Consider the following 19,760-nt stretch of genomic DNA (forward strand, 5'->3'; position numbering starts at 1 on the left):
ATGAGACTCTCTCCGCATTTTGTTGTTTGTGTCCCTCTTATCCTGGAGTCAGCGCAGAAATAAGGTGTTCATGACACGTGCCTTTGTAGCAATATATATTTTAGCTTCAGAGAAGGAGATTCCCAGTTTCAGAGCTGCTGCTACATTGCAGTTCTCTTCTTCTCTCTCTTCTTTCCTTTTGCAGTTCATTTCTTTCGTTGCTCTTGTGTCTCCACCCTACTACAGCCTGTTTGCTGTATTTCCTTTAAATAGCAACTTAGAGTGCTGCAATGCAGTATGCATTACACAATCATTCTTTAGGATCCATAGATGTGCAACAGGCTCCTGTACCTTCCCAGCTATTTTTCAAATCCATCCACCTCAAACTAGGGAGTAGCTGCAAATGATGTAAGTTATCTGTTCTTCATCTTCTTCCTGACACTGCACCCAAATTCTTTGGCAGCTCACAAACACTTAGCACTTGTTTTGGAATGTCTTTGATCACCAAAGTGAGTTGGGGCCGGGACTCAACATTCACAGCTAAGCTGTACCTTATGCACTTGCCTTTTCTACATCCATAGTGATGATTTCTCTCAGTCTTTTATTTAAGTTTAGTTTGGTCGTGTTACCATGAAGGAGTCAGTGAAAAAGTCTTAGTTCTCTACTAGCCAGTTGTGCTCATAGATAGTGATCACCAGTGATAGGGGACATGTTTGGAGGAACAGTCCATTTTCTATGAAATGAAAGATACTTTGATACCAGCTCTCTTATACCACATCACTCTCTCTGGGCTCAGACATGCCGGGTTGGTGCATTCTGAAGTAGGGACAGCAATATAGAGCCACACACAGCTAGGAAAGGTCTGGGCATTATCAGACCCCCAGGTAATGCAGCATCAATCTCAGTCCTCAGGTTGAGGCTGCAGAGAACAAATGCTATATTATTTCTGCTTACCTGGTAAATTGGCTAAAAGCCTCCAGTCGTGTGATACACTAGTGGTGTAAGCAAGATGAAGCATCCAGCCCACTTTCAGTATCTACGAATATTTCTTGGTATTGCATAGCAGATTGCAATCCCGATTTCAGGCGTGATAAATGCAAAACATCTTGGAGAAACAGTCTCACTACAGGTAAAATAGAGAACTGGTGGTTAAATTCATGTTGTGCCATTACTAATTCCTCCACAAGCCTCACTGAGCAGGTCTAATTCTGTATTGCTCAAAAGAATTACATGTGCATAAAATGAGTTTAAGTGGTTTGGGACTCAATTCCCAGGTTTCTCAAAAATCTCCTTAATCAGATACACATTTCTCTGATTATCCTAAATTTTCTTAACCCCATTAAAATGAGGTTAAAGCAGATTTATTTCCAATTTTATTAACAACCAAGAAAAAAAAAAGTCTTGCAATTTTTAAAGTCAAGAACTGCTTTGTCCCACACTAGGTGAAGAAGTTGATTGTTCGTAAGTTATTTTTTAAAACTATGAGTTATATTTCAGTGTTCTTGAAATAGTTTCTTTTTTCTTCATGAAAATAATAAATTCTCCATGTTTTTATGATAATCATTCTTATTTTCCTACTAATCTTCGGGAAATTATATCTGTGTTTTCTGGTATGGTGACCTTCTCATGTTTAGCATCTCCAAATAATTACAGTAGAGCAGTCAGTAGGTCTGTGGAAAATACAAAAAGTAGTAAAACAAGCAGATGGATGAACCTGAGGCGTGTGAGTCTCTTTCCTGTACTACATGACATTTTTAGTACTCATCAAGCTTCAAAAAGTTTATTGGAAGTCCTTTTGGATTTTGTTCTTCTGATGCAATGAGAAACTAATGACACTGAAAAACAAAAGCTCCACTCGTACAGTGGGCTGTAGAATTGGATGTACTGAAGTAGGTGAACCCTCAACCTCAATGTATGTAAAATCAGCTTAGCTTTAATTTATTTGCAAACTAGAAATGAAGCAGATGCAAATGCATGCAATGTGAAATACAGCAGTTCTCTGTGTTGAAGATTACTGATCCTGTGCTTGGCAGTTGGTAGCGTTCAACCTGGAGCTGGCAGTACCGTGCCTTTGAGCTACTAAAGGTAACTGACAGCAGCAGTATGGCTCTGTCAGCAGCACTGAAAGGGATGCATCCACTCCTGTTATCAAAGCAGTTCTGGAGACAGCAAGAGCTCCAGGATCTTGAGTCTGTTTTGAAGAATGGGAGTACAGCAATTCTCTGCCCCTTTCCAAATCCCATTCTCCAGATTTGGGCCTCTCCTCTGCTCCCTCCAATTGCTCCTCTTTCCTTCCAGCACTCACCACATGCCCTCTTCGTAAGAGGCAGTTTTTCTTCAGTGAGCTGGAAGCCATCAGCACAAGTAATGGGAGAGCATTCCCTTGCTTTTTTTTCTTTTTTTTTTTTTGATGGATCACACATCCTTGAGTGCCTGCAAGAGTAACAGCAGGGGAACAAATACCTGTTCCTTTCCACTCTCTGATGGATCACATTAGACAGCCAGAGATTCCTGGGGAAATGCAGGCTCCAAACTCTTAACATGTGATTTACAACTAGGGCAAAATGAGAATTTTCATAATTTTATATTTTAACCAAATTTGAGCAAATTTTCTGAGGAATGACAGAATACAAGTTCTTAATGCCAAGGTCATATCTACACGCTCCTGACATAATTCATATCCCAGACCCAAATCAGTAAGGCATTGGAACTTCTCCAATAAATAATGTTACTTTTAACATGAATAAAAAAAATTGTCTCCTCGACATCATTCTGAAAAATGGGTGAACTCCTCCAAATGAAACTTTCAAATTAAATTCAAGTCTTATAATTAAGGCTGAGCAAAATGATAACTGTTCAAAAATCAGGCATCCTAGTGTTTTAAGAGGTGGACATTTTTAATTACAGCTATTTCCACCAGAATTCCTTGTGGCTACATCTCTGCTCTTGATTTTTGAATGGTAATGCCAAAATTTCTTGATATAAGCGAGGAACAAAGGGTGCTCATCCAATATACATAATAAACATTTACGCAATAAATGACATGGATACTTATTTGACAGTATTTTCACTTCCAGTCAGTCTTCCCCTGGAAGATTAGACGATTTTAAATAATACTTTGTTCACATTGCTGAGAGTTTACAACTGCACAATCCTGCAGAAGTGTACGACTACTTTCTCCACTTTAATCTTGGGAGGCAGCACAGGAAATAGTGCACTAGAATTAGCCAGCGTGTGAAGATTAAAAGGTACACTCATCTGGAATATTTTCCATGAAGAAAGGTGACCTTAGTGCTAGAGCACAGTTGTTGGCTAACGAGACACCAGCACAGTTAAATAATGAAAGCAGGAACAAACGACATGAATTTACAGGAATGATACCCGCTATCAGCCTTTCCTCAGCAGATGGGTGAGAGGTTTACTCCTTCATCAGAGAGCACCAGTAGAGAGAATGCCAAAAGCAGCTCTAAAAGCTTGCCAGAGATACTCTAATCAGATCGAGTTTTTGTCAGGAATTTGTACTTTTTAGTTACCAATGGTGCTTAATCACAATTTTTGCACAGCTCTACTTAGCAGACTTCAAGAACAGCACCACAGGTTTTCTTGTTTGTGGGTTGTTTTTTTTCCCTATGAATTTCTGCACTGATCATGTTTTCATATTTAGTGTTTTTGAACAACTACTGCACAGAAGCTACCACTTGCCTTAAATTGTATGAGCTGTCAGAGGGACTTGAAAAGGTGAACAGACAGTGACATACTGGAAATTTGTGGATTACTGTGCAAAGCTGTCTGGATTTTGAAGGATTTTTATGAAGAAGGAAAATGTGCCCTTATCTATCCTTTTATCCCCTCCGTGCTGTCCTGATCTCTCCATCTATACTCTGCTATTTGGAATTGATCCTCTCACCTTGGAGTATACGGCGTTACAGTGATTTTGCCCATGATATCTACTGCCTGAAAACAGCAAGTGCTCTCAGTGATAATCACTGTAGTAACTGAGTCTTACAACTTGGAAGGCAAAACCAAGAACTGTGCTTGATCTGCGCAATCCCTGATAACCTTTCTGTGAATTTCCTACAGTCTAGTATTCTTCCTAAGCCTTGTGATTTTAGTGATAAGATAGTGAATTCAACAAATGGTAAAGAAGCTGTTTTTCAGATACCTCTTTGCTGGCCAAGTCCAGCATCACTGGCATCAACACTATGTTCAGTATCTTTATCAGCAGTGCAATAAAAAGTGCATCTTCAGCTTCAGGAGGGCAACGCATCTATCCAGCATGTGACACAAAAGTTTTTGGCATGAATGGATGTTCCAGAGAAGAAGAATGAAATGGACAAAAACTTTGAAATCCTGAAGGCGAATCTACCATTTCATGAACAGCATGCAAGTAAAGGAGTTTACCTTGACCAAATGGTTTTTGGTGACCCTGAAATTTAAAGAGATCAGTTTAGTAGGACCTATCTTTACATAATTTTACAGAAGTATCAACTTCAACAACCTTACCTAATGCTTTTGTTTATGGTAGTGACAGCTTACATTGACCACCAACAGGAAGGATGATGGCCATTACAGATTTGTTGGACTGAAATTAGAATTTTTTTCTAAATTGTGATGAATTTTGAGTTGCATTTTGCTCAGAAGTCCAAATGAACAGATTTGCTGTCAGGTCAGAGTCAAATGTAATATCTCAATTATATGTGGATCCTTGTATTTAATTATCATGATAGCAGATGTTATCATCAATATGTACTTCATGAAGCTAAAAATGAATGTGCCCACCAGGTATTCAATAATCTGTGAGTAAAGCAAATTTTTTTTTTGCTGGAAAAAGCACCATTGGACAGTTTTCTAAACCTGGAATAGCTTTTTCTGAATGTGCATGCATTTTTGCTGACTTCCAGACTTTGGAGGAAGAACACACTACATTTTTGTTTTACATGATCACATGCCAAAAATATAATCTTCAAAGATGACATTTAGAGTACATCAACTACTGCGATATACAGCAGAAATAATCAATCTATTTCAAAAATATTTTTTCTTAACATCTTGAAAATAAAGATTTTCAATGCAGGTATATATCAAAGATCAAAAATACAACATCCTTTGTAAAATATCCAGAAACAGCAATAGCTATGCATATTTACTCTATTTTGCAAGTTTATCTTCTCTACGATAATTGCTGACTGTATTGTTATGCCAAACTCTCAGAGTATACTCAGTACCTCATGGCCACAAATTCAACATGTTACATCTTATTCTTCAGTATTCTATGTCAACAAACACAGTACTTTGATTTGGCATCAAAATTTCTCATCAGCAGTTTCCTCTTTTTTATTTGCTAGTGGGGATTGTATTTTCCATAAACTTCCATCTTGTTTGAAGATGAGAGTGAGGTTATTTGACGCATGTATTTTTTACAGTACACTGGGAGAATGATGCATTGCAAGAAATACTGTTGCTAGATAATTGCCATTTTATTAGTGAGTATTAGCTGCTTTTTACAGTAAATATGTGGTTAGAAAAATGTAAGCCTTGTGCCAAGAAGAGATATTTGAAATGAATTAACTACTGAGCCAAGGATTTAACAACTAGCATGAAAGTTTAAATTGACTTCTGAGAAGTTTTTATACGTATAATAAAAATTATATTCTTCAGCTTTTAAGATGAGAACTTCAAGATCTCATCTAAATCTCAGTCTTTTACATTAAGAAAAGATATTCCTACAGTATTTAAATAAATATATAGCATGCAATAACCGCTGAAGTAAGCGGCCTAAAAGAGAGTAGCAGAGAAAAGCAAAGTCCTCTGTAATGGAGCACATAGATTATTGAACATGAGTGATACACACTTTGCAAGGGTGAAACATTTTTCTTCTGACCGCAAGGAAGACAAAATAATACAATACATTCTTAACAAGGACAAGTGAATGAGATCAAAGTGCCTTTTGTTAACATTTCTGGCAGATTCGGTTTTTGGCAGCCATTGTGTCAGCGTTCAAACTAATCAGGAGGAACAAGGAGGGATCGTATTCGTTCGGAGAGACCTCCCATCCTGCGCGCTGCTTGCGCTCCACCTCGCACTAACAGCCTCTGCTCCGGTGGGCCTGGCACAAGTCCAGTTTGCTGCATGAACCTCAGTCGGTTCAAACTGGGGCTGCCTATAAAGTTAATACAGTTATTTACACTGAGTGAGCAAGTATAAGCAGCACTGCAGAGTAAAGCACTATCGTCCAAACATACTCTCAGAGAGCGGCAGAGAGCCACGGTGGGAAAGAAAGCAGGGAGACGGCTCAGGGCCTTCACCAACAGCCTGCTCCAGAGGGGAGGGGAGGCCAAAGCAGATCTTCCTGCAAACAGCAGCTCGCTCTCAGCTTCTGCAGAAAGCACTGCTGAGATCCGAGTCCATCTTCCCTACAGGCAGCAAGTAACTCTTCCCATACCACAAGTGTGTCTGTGAAGACCTGAGCTCTGCTGCTTCTCTGCTTGCTTTCTGCTGCTGTCCTGGGACCATCTCCCCAGTGACAGCATGATGGGAGGTTTGGTTTTATGGCACTGAGTGATGGATTTAAAAACATCCCCACCACTTAAAAACATTTTCTGCCCAGCTATCTGCACAGTTCTCTCACTAGACCTTCCTTGGCCCTTCCCAGATCTTTCCACCAGCTCCCTCAGGCTCTCTCACCTCTCAGTGTCTCAGAGGCTCAGGGTCTTGTTTTCATCTCACCTCTGTAAGCAGTTTCCAGTCCATGCACTGACCATGTGGAAGAATTTTTATTTATGGGGCAAATCACTCTGGCCTCAATCTGTAAGACAAAAAGCCACGGTGGACCAGGAGCTCTGAGGCACCCAAAAGGGCATCCTGATGTCAGTCCTATGCATAGGCTGTGCTTTGCTTTTATCCCTGGCCTTTCTGGCTCTGGCTTTTCCAGCATTCAGGTCCATCTGACTGAACTACTCTTTGCTTACATAAAGGAACACCTCTGGAACAAGATCTTCTTGTGCAGTACGATGAGGCCAGATCTGTCTTCAGTGGAGCAATCAGTCACTGCTTTTGCACAGCACTGGCCCCTGGCTCGACCAAAGCTTTCCCCTGAACAGAAGCCCTTCATGCAGATTTCCTTGTCCTATCACCCTCCACGAACATCATAAATCCTGCAGGGCTTTTATAATCAAGAGCACACAGCCTTCTCTCCCACCATGTATCCTTATCTTGGATCAGAAAGACCCCTTCACTGAGAGCAAGAAGGTGGAGTCAGGCTGGGAGAGGAGCTGATGTTGGCAACCCTTCCAGGTCAGAACAGAAGCTCCTGCCTCTGTGCAAGTAGACAGAACAGAGATCGCTTTAATTTCCTGTGCTGGGAATCACAGCACCTGTGGGTGAATCCAGACTGTCTATGACATGATTGCATGCTTGAGCCAAGTGGATGGTGAACATGATCCAGAATGAACATGGAAGAGGAGAAGGAAGCTGGCAGCTTTCGGAGAGATGCTACAAAGTCACAGTGTGCAGGAGTGCAGAAGCAAAGTGGTGAAATGCAGCACTTGGTTCCTGATGCCCCCCTGTCCAGGCCAGGAGAGACCAGAAGTGCACATTGTGAGATTTAATTCTGGCAGTTGTGATTAGCCAGCAGAAATCTGCAGCCTTTATTCTTATGGACATCTCCATATCCATTTTCCACATGCCACCCAGACACTCTACAGCCTTCCTCCTGGTGATCTGATGGCAGGAAAAAAGAAGCACTTCATGGCCAAGCAATAGATCTGCTGAGCCTGGAGACCTCACCACTATCCTGGCTAACATTCCTAATTCCCATGGCTAAAATTTCTGTAAATAGCTGTTCATACTTGTTTCCAGCACAAAGATGAATTCTTGCCTTCTACCCTCCCTCAGTACAGCCTAGAAGATTTCTTTCACTTGCCAGGTTGAGTTTCCATCTGTTGTTTATGATGGAAGCACTGCATTAGCTTCTTTAACTTGGGATGCCTGAATGCAGTGGAGGAAAGGGGCCTTTAGAATGTGGCAGGAAAATCAAGGGAAAGTGTTGTGGATGCTCCATCCCTGGTGGCTTTCAAGGTCTAGCTGGATGGGTCACTTGGCAACCTGATCTAGTGAGTGCCAACCCTGCCCACGGCAGGAGATTGGAACTAGATGGTCTTTAAGGTCCTTTCCAACTCAAGCCATTTATGTTCCAGTTTATGATTGTATGAAATATTGATCTATGAGAGGAGTTGTTAAGGACTGTGAACTTTGGCTGTCAGCAGTGAGACCAAATTGTAGAAAGCAGAACCAGATCCAGGAGATGATTCTGTGACAGTGTGTTGCTTTTGTACAAGGTAAAGATTTCGCAGTTTCACTGCACAGCAAGCTACAGGCAGGCATGAGGCAAATAGTCTGCCAGCCATCCCTCCTGATTTCCTCCTTCCAGGTCTCACAAGCAAGCAAAAAAGCCTGCAGGGAATGGTGTCTGTTGTGTTTTCAGCAGGTCTTCATTTTTTTGTTCTTCCTCCAACTGCTGCCCTTTGCTGTTGTAAATGCCGAGCCAGAGAAGAAGATCCTAATGTGGAAGACAGACTGCAGCAAGTCAGTCCAGTCTCTGCTCTTCTGCTACCCAGCGACTGCTCAGGTAGTACCAGAGAAGCTCCTGGCCTTTACTGATGTAGCTGGTGAGGGTTCCTCACTTGCACGAGGCCTGGGAGATATACAGCCCTAAACAGCAAGAGAAGAACAATGAATTCATGATGTCTACACAGTTTGCGTGGTAGATTATTTCCATAGCTGTTACCAGGCAAGAACATTCATCATTTCTCATTGACAAAATGTAAGTTGAGTTTAGATACATTGATCTATAGATGACTGTAAAAGAAACAGAGAGGAAAACTGCTTTGACCTCTTCTATGTCCCTTACAAATGAAAATAACATGGAACAAGGACCTTCCAAGTGTTAAATCTGAACTCCTTCTGCACATAATGACACTCTCATGTCAGCCTTGGCAAATAAGCAATGTACAGCAGGAATATTGTGTTTCATTTCCTGTGGTTAGCTCTCATGACTGTCTCTCCCAAATCTGAAGCATAGTACCCTACACCTGTTCTCTTTTATAGTTGTAACATGGCCTTTTGGATGGATAATTCATAGTTATCATCGGAGGAAAAGATTGTGAAAAATGTTTTCTTGCTGCCAAGCATCATCTAAATCTTCTGAGTACAGACAGTCTCAAATGGTCAGCATATTTTCACCAGGGTTAGTTAAGTTACGTATGGAGAGTATGAATAATTTGCTCTTAAAATGTCAGTCCCTGGTGATTAACAGATGTGCTCTGTTGCAGTACTCTCATACCAGAGGAGTTTGGGAGCTTAAATTTAGCGACAATTCAGGAGTAAATGCAAAATGTCATGGAATCAATTCAATGTTTTCAGTAATGTGCTGATCTCAGAGAATCCAGTTCTTTTTTCCGCTTCTCAGAAAGGATGGTCTATGATGTAGAAGTATGATGGGGGGAAAATACTGAAACAGTTCACTTAACACAAGGAACAACTGAAGACCTGCCTCTTGGTTAGTGTGGGACTACTACTGAGGTATAGAGAATGGAAAATCTGCCTTGAAACTGTGGCCAGGTAATGGAGCTTTACCATGGAGGACAAAGATACGATTTGTGTCCTTTGGGAGTGATTTCCAGGTGTGTGAACCCCTAGTTTAGAAGCACCCAAGTTCTCCTAAGCTGGAGTCTTGCTGGGTTATGTATGATCTGTATTAGGCAACCAGCATGGCTTACTGTTCAGTGCATGAGTTGTAAGTATAGGGCCTTGCCTGGGGCTGTGAGCATGACTCATAATCAGAACTCATTAAACTGAGAGACATGGGTATTTCACTTAACCACACAAATGCATTTAGCCCTTGGTCAGGCTATTCACAATGAAACATCAACAAATAATCTCAGCAAAATGTGATGCTGGATGAAATCAGAAAATCTTTAACTGCACCTAACTATACTCAAGTTTGGACCAAAGCATCCTTGAGAGGAAAAACATCCTTCAATCAACATGCAAAATGTTTTTGTGGTTCTCTGTGCTTATTCCTTTTGATGTATACGGAAGAGCTAAAATATTATGTATAAGCCTGATACTTGTGACACTGTTTTTTGGCCTGACTGGAAATGCTGAAATGCTTAGGTTTTGAAGGATCAGTTTCTCTGCGATTTTTCAGTTGATTTAAACTAGTCTCCAAGGTTGTTGCAATGAAGAAAAAGTTCAGGCTCCACACTTGCAGCTCCTTTGTCAAATTGACTGCTATGACTTCTGTACACATCCCTACAGTTTCCTATTGAAAATGATCTTTACACACATGTTGTTCTCATCTGTCTCTGCTCTAGGACCTCAGTATACCCTTAGCTTAGCTCAGGTATGCTGAGTTGGCTTCTGTTTTCACCAAGAGGTGGAGTTTCTGGCCATTTCAGCAAAATGACCTGTTGCTGAAAATCCCTAGTAGTTTCTCCTCATCGACTCAGCTGATATCAGAAGTAACTGAACAACCAGTCCACATGGGAGATGCTCTGCCTTATTCCATTTGTTGACGTGTTTAGTAGTCTTACAAAAATAAGCCTCCCTGAATAAGACTGGAAATGTTTTTTGCCTGGTTAACTTCAGTTTACTCATTTTCACCGCTAACTGATGGATGGAAAGGTGAGTCACAGGGATCCGCTACTGATGGGCAACAGGTCATTTCTCAGAGCAAGCTGAGGCAGTGGAAGCTGATGGTTTGCTACAGATGGTCCTGCTGTGAAGTATGAGGTGAAAATAGGGCTAGTTGAGTGGTAGGCAACTTGAGAGGAGCAGGGAGAAGTTCATTATGGTTGAGGAAGATTGAAATATGATCGGGGTAAAAGAGTTTAAAATCCACTTTGTACCTCATAACTCCAAGCATCTCATGCGGTCGTGAGGGGTGCCATAGATGAATGGAGCTAAGCAGGCAGAAACAGTGCTTAGGATAGAATAACAAATAACAAAATTGTACAACTTGTAAATTCAAGCCAAGATTATTTTATTTATGCTCAATCAGAACTCAAAATCTTTGTGTAGAGGACAGAATAAATTTGGCAAATCCTAAATTGTGATTTAACAGGAAGCCTTACTGACATGAAAAGAACTTCTGGAACTGTTTTAACTGCCAGTAATCAATATTAATTACAGTGCAAACAAAATCTTAGAAGAGTGAATTCACATAGCTTCATAGTACTCACTTCATTTCTAGTCCTGCCTTAAAAGAAATATTAGTCACTGCACTTCTACTTTCCTTATGGGCTTTCACTTGAAGGTTATGGTGCCCAGCTTAGCTACTTAAAATAGCTTTATTTTTGGATGCATTAGATAAATGTTGTTGAGGAAAATTGAGGAGAACTTTTCATGCTCAATATCTCTAAAAATCAAGAAAACTTCAGTTGCTGCATGTTTCTGAATTGGAAGTCTGCATTAAAACTCACAATGTGGGAAAGACAATGCATCCAGCCTCTCAGATTTTAAACACAACTCCCATAGCAGTTCTTTTTTACTCTTCAAGCACCACTTTATGATTCTTCAGTCAATCAGCAGAGTGTCTCAGCTTTGTTTATGTAGTTTAGTAGAGAAAGTTCCTGGTGTGGTTAGAAAGAAAAATCTCAAAAATGTGACCCCAAATGTTTCAGAAACCAGAATACACATAAAAAAGACTTTAAATGATTGTTTTTAAAAAAATCTTATTATTTCAAGGTCAGTATCATAATAGGGTGATCATGAAACCATTTTTGAAAGTCTAGAGTTGACACTATCTAAAATATGAACCACAGTTGCATCATAAATTATAATCGAAAACAGGACAATAAATTATGTTGCTGAAATGTAAGTAAATTCTTTCCTTCACATACATGTAACTCAAAATGGATTCTATTTACAATAATAATATTTAAAAAAACAACCAACAAATAAAATAAACAATGAAGCCACAGCAAATCCCGTAGTTTGTTTTATATTTTTGTGTGTAAAAATGTGAAATAGAGAGTAACCAAGGAGTAGATAAATAGAAAGAGGTAATAAAGAAAGAGGACATTTGTTTAGAATCTCTTGCATATTCAGACTTCCTTGCCTGTTAGCTATTTCAAAATAACATTTGCTGTGTAAAGTGCTCATATCAATCAACAAGGTAGGTGTGATCTTATGTCAATTGAAAAATTATACAAAAATAATGGCAATAGATTTGAGAAAACGCATCTACAAAGGCAACACGTAGAGAAGGGAGACTTCTTATTTTAAATATGAATGGACTCTATTTCAGAGATGGAAGCCTACAGCTGGAAAGAATATGAAAAAGATTTTCACTTTGAATTGTGAATGAATGAATTAACTCTATAATTGCATCTTTACAAATGAGTATAGCTTAAGTGGTGGAAAGCAGAAAAAATGAGGATTCACATACATTTAAACATGCTATTCCAAGTTACTCTCAGATGTCTGGCAATTAGTGAAGGCAACTCTTCCTGAGAGGAACAACACTTCAAATGTACAAAGTGAGAGTTTATTAAAGGCAAAAAACTTAGAAGCAAAGATTTTTCCCATTTGAAGCTGTGTTTGGAACTCCTGAAGCAATCTTGGATCTTCACCTACAAGTGGAATAAAAACATTAGATGTTTGAAATGGCATCTGCAGCAGCAGTTAAATGTGCCCAGGAGTGCTGTCATGCATGTAGGCCAGCTGGCAAGGAATGAGTGTGTTAATGCTATGAGATTCCTCAGCCACCAAACAGGGGCCACCACATACACACCTCCTCCCAGGAGCAAGCGCTGGAAGGTTTTGTTGGCACAGCATTGTTGGGAATCATGTGACAGTGCAAGACAGCCAAAAGCACGCTGGAGAGGAGTATCAGCAGCTCAGCAGTACGGGCACTCATGCACAAGCTCCCAAGCGCGGTTGCATTTGCTTTGGACGCACAGATGCAGGATGTCCAAAGGCTGTTTTCGGAACAGACTCAGATAGCTTCAGATATTATAAAGAAAGCAATCTGAATTGCCTTCTCTCCAGGGCAGTACAACTTCTGGCTCAGTATTCAGATAAATGAGGAAAAGGTATGCTATACCGACTGCTCCCTTTCAGTACTTCCTATGCCTCAGGAGCCAGACAGCAGCCTCTGTGAACAGACTGCCTAAATCTCTCATCGCTGTCTTATCAGGAAGCATCACAGTGGGTCCCCGAACTCCGTCTTGGTGACAACTTGCAGGAACCATGTTGCCCCAGCGTCAGTGTGGCATGGGAGACTCATTAAGTAACAGCAACATGCTTTGGGTAGAAGTCCTACTTTGGTACTTCTGCAACTTCTTATGTTTCCTTCTAAAAAGGAGAGATTCTCTTCTTTCTCCTTCAGATTTTTCATCTGTTGGCTGTTGAAGCAAAAAGGAACTGCATGAAGCTACTTGGTAGTTTGGCAATTGCTTAGATAAGTATCCCATTTATTTCCAACATACAAAAATGCAGACTGAAGGATGCTATGCTCAGCAGAGGGTTATTTTCCTCCAACAACTGCTGGCTACTTTGGAGGCAAGGGGTCAGGCAGCTGATTAGATGAATTACAACTTAAAGTCCCCTAGTATAAACTATGTCATGCCTCAGGCTTCTCAAAACAAGGCACTCTATTTTAGCTCATAATGGGTAGCTGGAATCAGTAAATGGCCTAATCACAGCAACATAAATATTTATGGGAGAATTTTTCTAATTAAGGTATGAGCTTGTTTAGATGTTATCAGTTAGAAAGGGCTTTCCTAACAAGAAAATGGCTGTTAGGAGACATTAGGAAATGGTTAAACTCCAAGGGATTAAAAGGTCATTGAAATGGCAACATGCAGAATCTATTATGGTTGAAATTTAGCTTGCATTCATGTCTTATATGTATCCTACATTTGGAATCAAAAGGCATCTTTTCTACTGAAAAACAAAATGGTAATTTTGCTTATTCCGTAAAACATACAGTAACATTACATTATACTGCCCAAGCTATGTATTTATGGTCAATTTAGAAACAAAACATTCTCAAAAGAAACAAGCTTTTTCTTCTTGCTTCATACCTTGCTCCTTGAAAACCTATATTTACCTCAGTAATGATGTTTGTGAAATATCAAATATTGGCTAAAGTTTTCAGAATTATTCGCCAGTATCTCAGCAACACAATGATTTTAGGCTTAGCAAAATTATGTCTAACATAGTTATCACTTAATGCTGTTGATCACTGCTGATGTGAATATTGGTGATGTAAACGTAGATAATAAATTCATGGTAAATGGTATTTTGGTAACTATGTTTTTCAAGTCTCCTCCTGCAGGAACCAATGAACAACACATAAGCCACATTCAGATTTTTATGCTTGTATAAATCTTAAATAAAGTTGTTGCCTCCAAGAAAATTCATCTAGGTTTACCCCACTATCAGTCCAATTCAGCCCTTAAAGTGAAATTTGTAAGACATCTTACAGGGAAAGAGCTATATAAAATTGGAAATGTGAAGTACAGGCAGAACTATTCCCCGAGGAAAAACGTATGTAATCTCTGTGGGACTTCATTATTCTGCTAAGAAGTGTGTGTGTGTGTCTACCAGATGGTATTTCACTCTGAAGGTATAACTCAAAAGGAAAACTCAGAAAAAGAGAGGAGAATGTTCTAAAAGCTTTTTGCCTTTGAGCAAAATCTATGTATTTTAAGACATTTCAAAGCGTAAAGAATAGAAATCTTCTAAATGACATAAACAAGGTTATTAATTTTTTCTGGTTACCTTTTTGAAGTCAGCATCTGCAAGACGTTTCAAGATCAGGCACAAGGAATTAAGCGTTAATGTTTTCCTGAAGTAATGAAGTCAGTACTGTTTGGTAGTTGGTATCAGCTACAATTCTGGACATTAAATAATAGATTCATGTGAAGGTACCTCATTTAGAATGCCATCCCAAACCAAAACTATGAAAAATACCTCCTAACTACCACAGCTGCAACCTTACTAAAGGCATCAGTGCAGCTGAGACTGAATGAGTTACTACTTCAAGCCATAAAAAGGCTTGTTCAGAGAGCAATGGCTTTCAAATGTTGAGTAAATCAGATTCTAGGCTTTATCCCTCTACTTTCTCTAACCCCTTACTGATTAACACTGCCCTCCTGTACACATGGGTGCAGCGACTTAAAGGACTGGGATTTACTGTGTCAGTTCAAATGCAACAGACCATCCTCATCTACATCTCTGAGCTAAATGTTCCAAAACAGAAAAGAGAAGCTGGTGGAAAATAACACACAGTCTGTGAGGGTGTTGATTTCCAGTTTGATTGAGACGGATCTGAATATATCAGAAAAATGAAATGTAAAGAAACCAAAAGTGCCTGGTTTGAGGGCCTGGGAGTTTGGGGAGATTGCTGGATGCTGTCCAAGCCCCAGCGGCCTTGGTGACAGGAACCTGTGTGATGCTCATGCTCATGCTGTGGCTCCACAGACATTAGTTGGAGGCCTATGTGCTGACTGATCTCCCTGGAGTACAAATACGATCTCGCTCAAGAACGGGTACATGATCACATTTCTGTCAAATTAGCCAGAACACACCATATGGAGCTTATATGGAGTTTATATTGGCTTTATACCAGCTGACGGAGGATGAACAGCATTCAGTTTAGCTGAAGTTAGAGTAGTGTAGACCAATAATACCTGGTTGGAGCTGAGGTCTGTTTGACTTAGATAATCCATTAGCATTTCTGAATGGATTTGAATGAGTGGTATTTTGTCAGAATAACGTGTTTTATCTTACAGTTGCAGAGTTTCTGATGCAGTAGTAGGACTTCTGAAAGGTAGATTTACTTCCCTGCTGAAGCGCAGTTTTAGTTTATAGCTGCTTCTCCTACAGAGAAAAGATTTAGTCATGAATTGCTTTCTTTTTTCTCAAGAGCAGTCTTTCTATGTGTAGAGTAGTACACAACCAAATGTGCTGCAAAATGATACTGAGATACCAAAGGTGAATTGATCCTGGGGCTCCTATCTTCCCAACATCTGCAGTGATTCCTTATCACTCATGACTGTGTAAACAGGAAGCTACTGCCCATGCTGCTAGAAGTCTACAGTTGTACTTACTGAATGTCTCATGAACACGTGTATAGGATGAACAGTGTTTTTTCCTCACAGAAAATAAAGATGTTTTTTTGAGTGTTCAAAGTGATTGTTTATGCTAGAGTCTAGTGTATTGAAATAATAGTGTTGTTTGTTATTTTTTTTGTCCCAGCACCACATAAGACAAGAAGATAAATTATACTTGAGGAACATCTATCACTTGTGACTAAAAAGTGACGTGATGCATATGTGCTTTGTTGGACAGCTATTAGGTCTATATGGCCTAGGTCGTATGGTCAGGACTGGATGTGAAGTCAAGAAGGTTTATCTTTCTTTAAGTCTGATTCCCATTCAAGCCTACAATTTCTTTATAGCAGCACAGCAGTATTGCTGTGTTTCAGACTTTGGACTTTAAAATAAAGACAAAATGACTGTAGACCATCTCATCTTGTAAGCCTGCTTCTAGACATATGGTTCCCATAATGTTTTACTTTTCTGCAGCATTCCTGTGAGGGGATGTGACTGGGCACATGGATGGTGGGAGAAGGAGGAGGCTGGGAAGGGAGCCAGTCCAACAGGGATGAGATAGATTTACCACACTGTGCCCACTATGCAAAAAGAAAAAATGTGCCACTGGAAGATTGTCATTGGTAGCAGGCTCCCCAAGACCTCAGAGAATTGTTTCCCCACATACAATGAGAACTATCAGTCATCTTTAGGTTCCTCTTAAACTTTTTGACAATTTCCTGGAAGCGAGTAATTAGATGTAGAAAATTACCCCGTTACAGTAATTTATTGCACCTCTAAAACACCTGCAAAATCAGGCCTCTATGACGCAAACACAGTGATCCTTCCTTTGGCATGGAAGGGTGCTCCTGTCTGCAGCTGTGGCACCATGCATCTTCCTGGAAGTTTGACTGGGTTGGTGGGTATAACCAGATGACTGTGTTTATTCTGACGTCTCCTCCAAACATACTGATTCCTGCCTGTCTTTTCAGAAGAATATAAAATGCTAGACCTAGCTTTTCAAAAGAAATGCATGATTTTGAGTGTTTCAAGGTTTGCCAATTTTTAGCTCATTTTGAGACAATTATAAAGAGTCTAGTTTTCCAGTCTGTATGATTTCCAAATCCCTGGAAGAGCATTATAGATAGACTTGCCCAGACTTTCTCAGTCATATTTAGATATTTTGGACTCAGCAAACAGATGTTTTGTCTGAGATTTGCCTTCAAAACTGCAAAGATTAATCTGAACAGACAGCAGTGGAAACAGTTAAATGACAGTAGTTTAAAGTGGACTAAAGTCTTTCCCAGGGGACAGAATCCCTATAGGGTTGGTGTCAATATCTGTTTAGTTTTCAAGAATGTGTAGTTTGTCTGACATTGGTATTGCAATTGAAGATTTAGATTACAATGTCCTGAGTAAGAAAGCTGGAAAGCAACATCTTTCTTTGCTAAAATTCATGTCAGAATAAACTGTAGGACCAAGGCAGTGACATTGCACAAGGAACATTTGCCCACACTATGTAGCAGCAGAAAATGAGTGAAAAAACAAAAATTGGATTGATCAAGGAACAGAATGCATGTCAGAGTAGTGCATTAAATATGGTACTTCTACCGGAAGAGCGAAGTGAGGAAAAATGATCTTTCCAAAAGTTGGTTCATACTGCAGATGTGGATCTGGGCAGAAAAAAAACGGATGAGGTTTAACAAAAGCAAGTGTAGAGTCTTGCATCTGGGGAGGAATAATTGCATGCACCAGTACAGGTTGGGGGATGAGCTGCTGGAGGGGAGCTCTGCGGAAAGGGACCTGGGTGTCCTGGTGGATGACAGGTTGGCCATGAGCCAGCAGTGTGCCCTTGTGGCCAAGAGGGCCAATGGCATCCTGGGATGCATTAAAAAGAGCGTGGCCAGCAGGTCGAGGGAGGTGATCCTCCCCCTCTACTCTGCCCTGGTAAGGCCTCATCTGGAGTACTACGTCCAGTTCTGGGCTCCCCAGTACAAAAAAGACAGGGATCTCTTGGAAAGAGTCCAGCGGAGGGCCACAAAGATGGTGAAGGGCCTGGAGCATCTCTGCTATGATGAAAGGCTGAGTGAACTGGGTCTGTTCAGCCTTGAGAAAAGGAGACTGAGAGGGGACCTGATCCAGGTCTATAAGTATCTAAGGTGTGGGGGGCAGAATGACGAGGCCGGACTCTTTTCAGGGGTGAATGGAGACAGGACAAGGGGAAACGGCTGGAAACAGCAGCATAGGAAGTTCCGCACAAATGTGCGCAAGAACTTCTTTACAGTGAGGTGACGGAGCACTGGAACAGGCTGCCCAGGGAGGTGGTGGAGTCTCCTTCTCTGGAGATGTTCAAGACCTGCCTGGATGCCTACCTGTGTGACCTGCTGTAGGGAACCTGCTTTGGCAGGGGGGGTTGGACTCGATGATCTCTGCAGGTCCCTTCCAACCCCTACAGTTCTGTGATTCTGTGATTCTGTGATCCTTGAAAGCAGTGAGTGCATTTGGTTATGACAGTATGGTTTACCTTCACAGAGATTGTACCAGGGCCCAAACTTTTCCTCCTGCACATAAACATACATGCAGAGGGGAAAGGTGGTAGCTCCAAGGATGGAGTGACTCTACCTCTGCTCAATAATGGAGGTTAAATTCCTCCAGTGCTTGGGCACTGGGATGCCTTAGAAAGTCCAGAAACCTAAAATGCTGGTAGATGAGATTCCTATGAATAAATGTAGCAGACCTGTGGTTATCAGATTAGCCCATCAGGGCAGTGGCTACTGAAAGGAAGAGCTGCAGCCCTGATGCAGATGTAGCCTGTAACCCTGTATGCTCTGTGCTTTACCACATGAAAGAATGGTAAACTGTAAACTTTCAGTATTTAAAATCAAATAATTAGGAAAAAAAATCTTGAAATGTAGCATTGTGACTCACTTATTTAAACTGCAATTAATGCATTTTAAATTTTATCAGAAAACTTTTTTTTTCTTCCCCAGTAATTTCCCAGAAGAGTTTTATAGGTGCTTAATCCAAGCCTGAAACAAGAGGCTATCAGAGACAGCTCCTCTTAAATGCAACAACATGAGCCACTCACTGTAATTCCTTACATCATACTCACGTATACAGAACTCCTACCAGGAGATCTCCCCACAGAATGAAATGTGTATTAGACCAATAAAAGCAGTGGAGGGACTTCCATGGCCTGTAATTTCCTAATGCCTTTCTAAACTCCTGAAGATATGTAGACTTGCACCTGGGGGTCTCCCTCCTATGCTGCAAAGCCAAAAGCCCTTCACCAGTATGTGCTCACAGAAACAGCTTCTTCACTATCAGCAGTTTTCCCATTACTTTGTGGCAGTGCTGAGAGCTTTCAGAGGGGTATCAGAGAACTGTCTGCTCTAGAAATTACTTCTACGTAGCAGATAAACCAGATGGTCGTTTACACCTTCCTAACCTGTGGGGAATGGTGCAGAGGTACATCAATGTATCCAAAGCATTTGAGATCTTCATTTTGAAGGAGGTGATACACAAATGGAAAAAAACAAGATTGTGTGATATTGCAGGCACATGCAAAATGGGATTTTGTTTTGATGGTAACAGTGATGATGACACAATCCTGTGCCTTGTGTACTAATTGATCCATCAACAGACTGCACCACACCTCTGCTTTTCCTCCATATGGTGTAT

The sequence above is a fragment of the Lagopus leucura genome, unplaced genomic scaffold (assembly GCF_019238085.1).
Source record: "Lagopus leucura isolate 7727_CA_CO unplaced genomic scaffold, USGS_WTPT01 Super-Scaffold_100008, whole genome shotgun sequence".
NCBI lineage: Eukaryota > Metazoa > Chordata > Aves > Galliformes > Phasianidae > Lagopus > Lagopus leucura.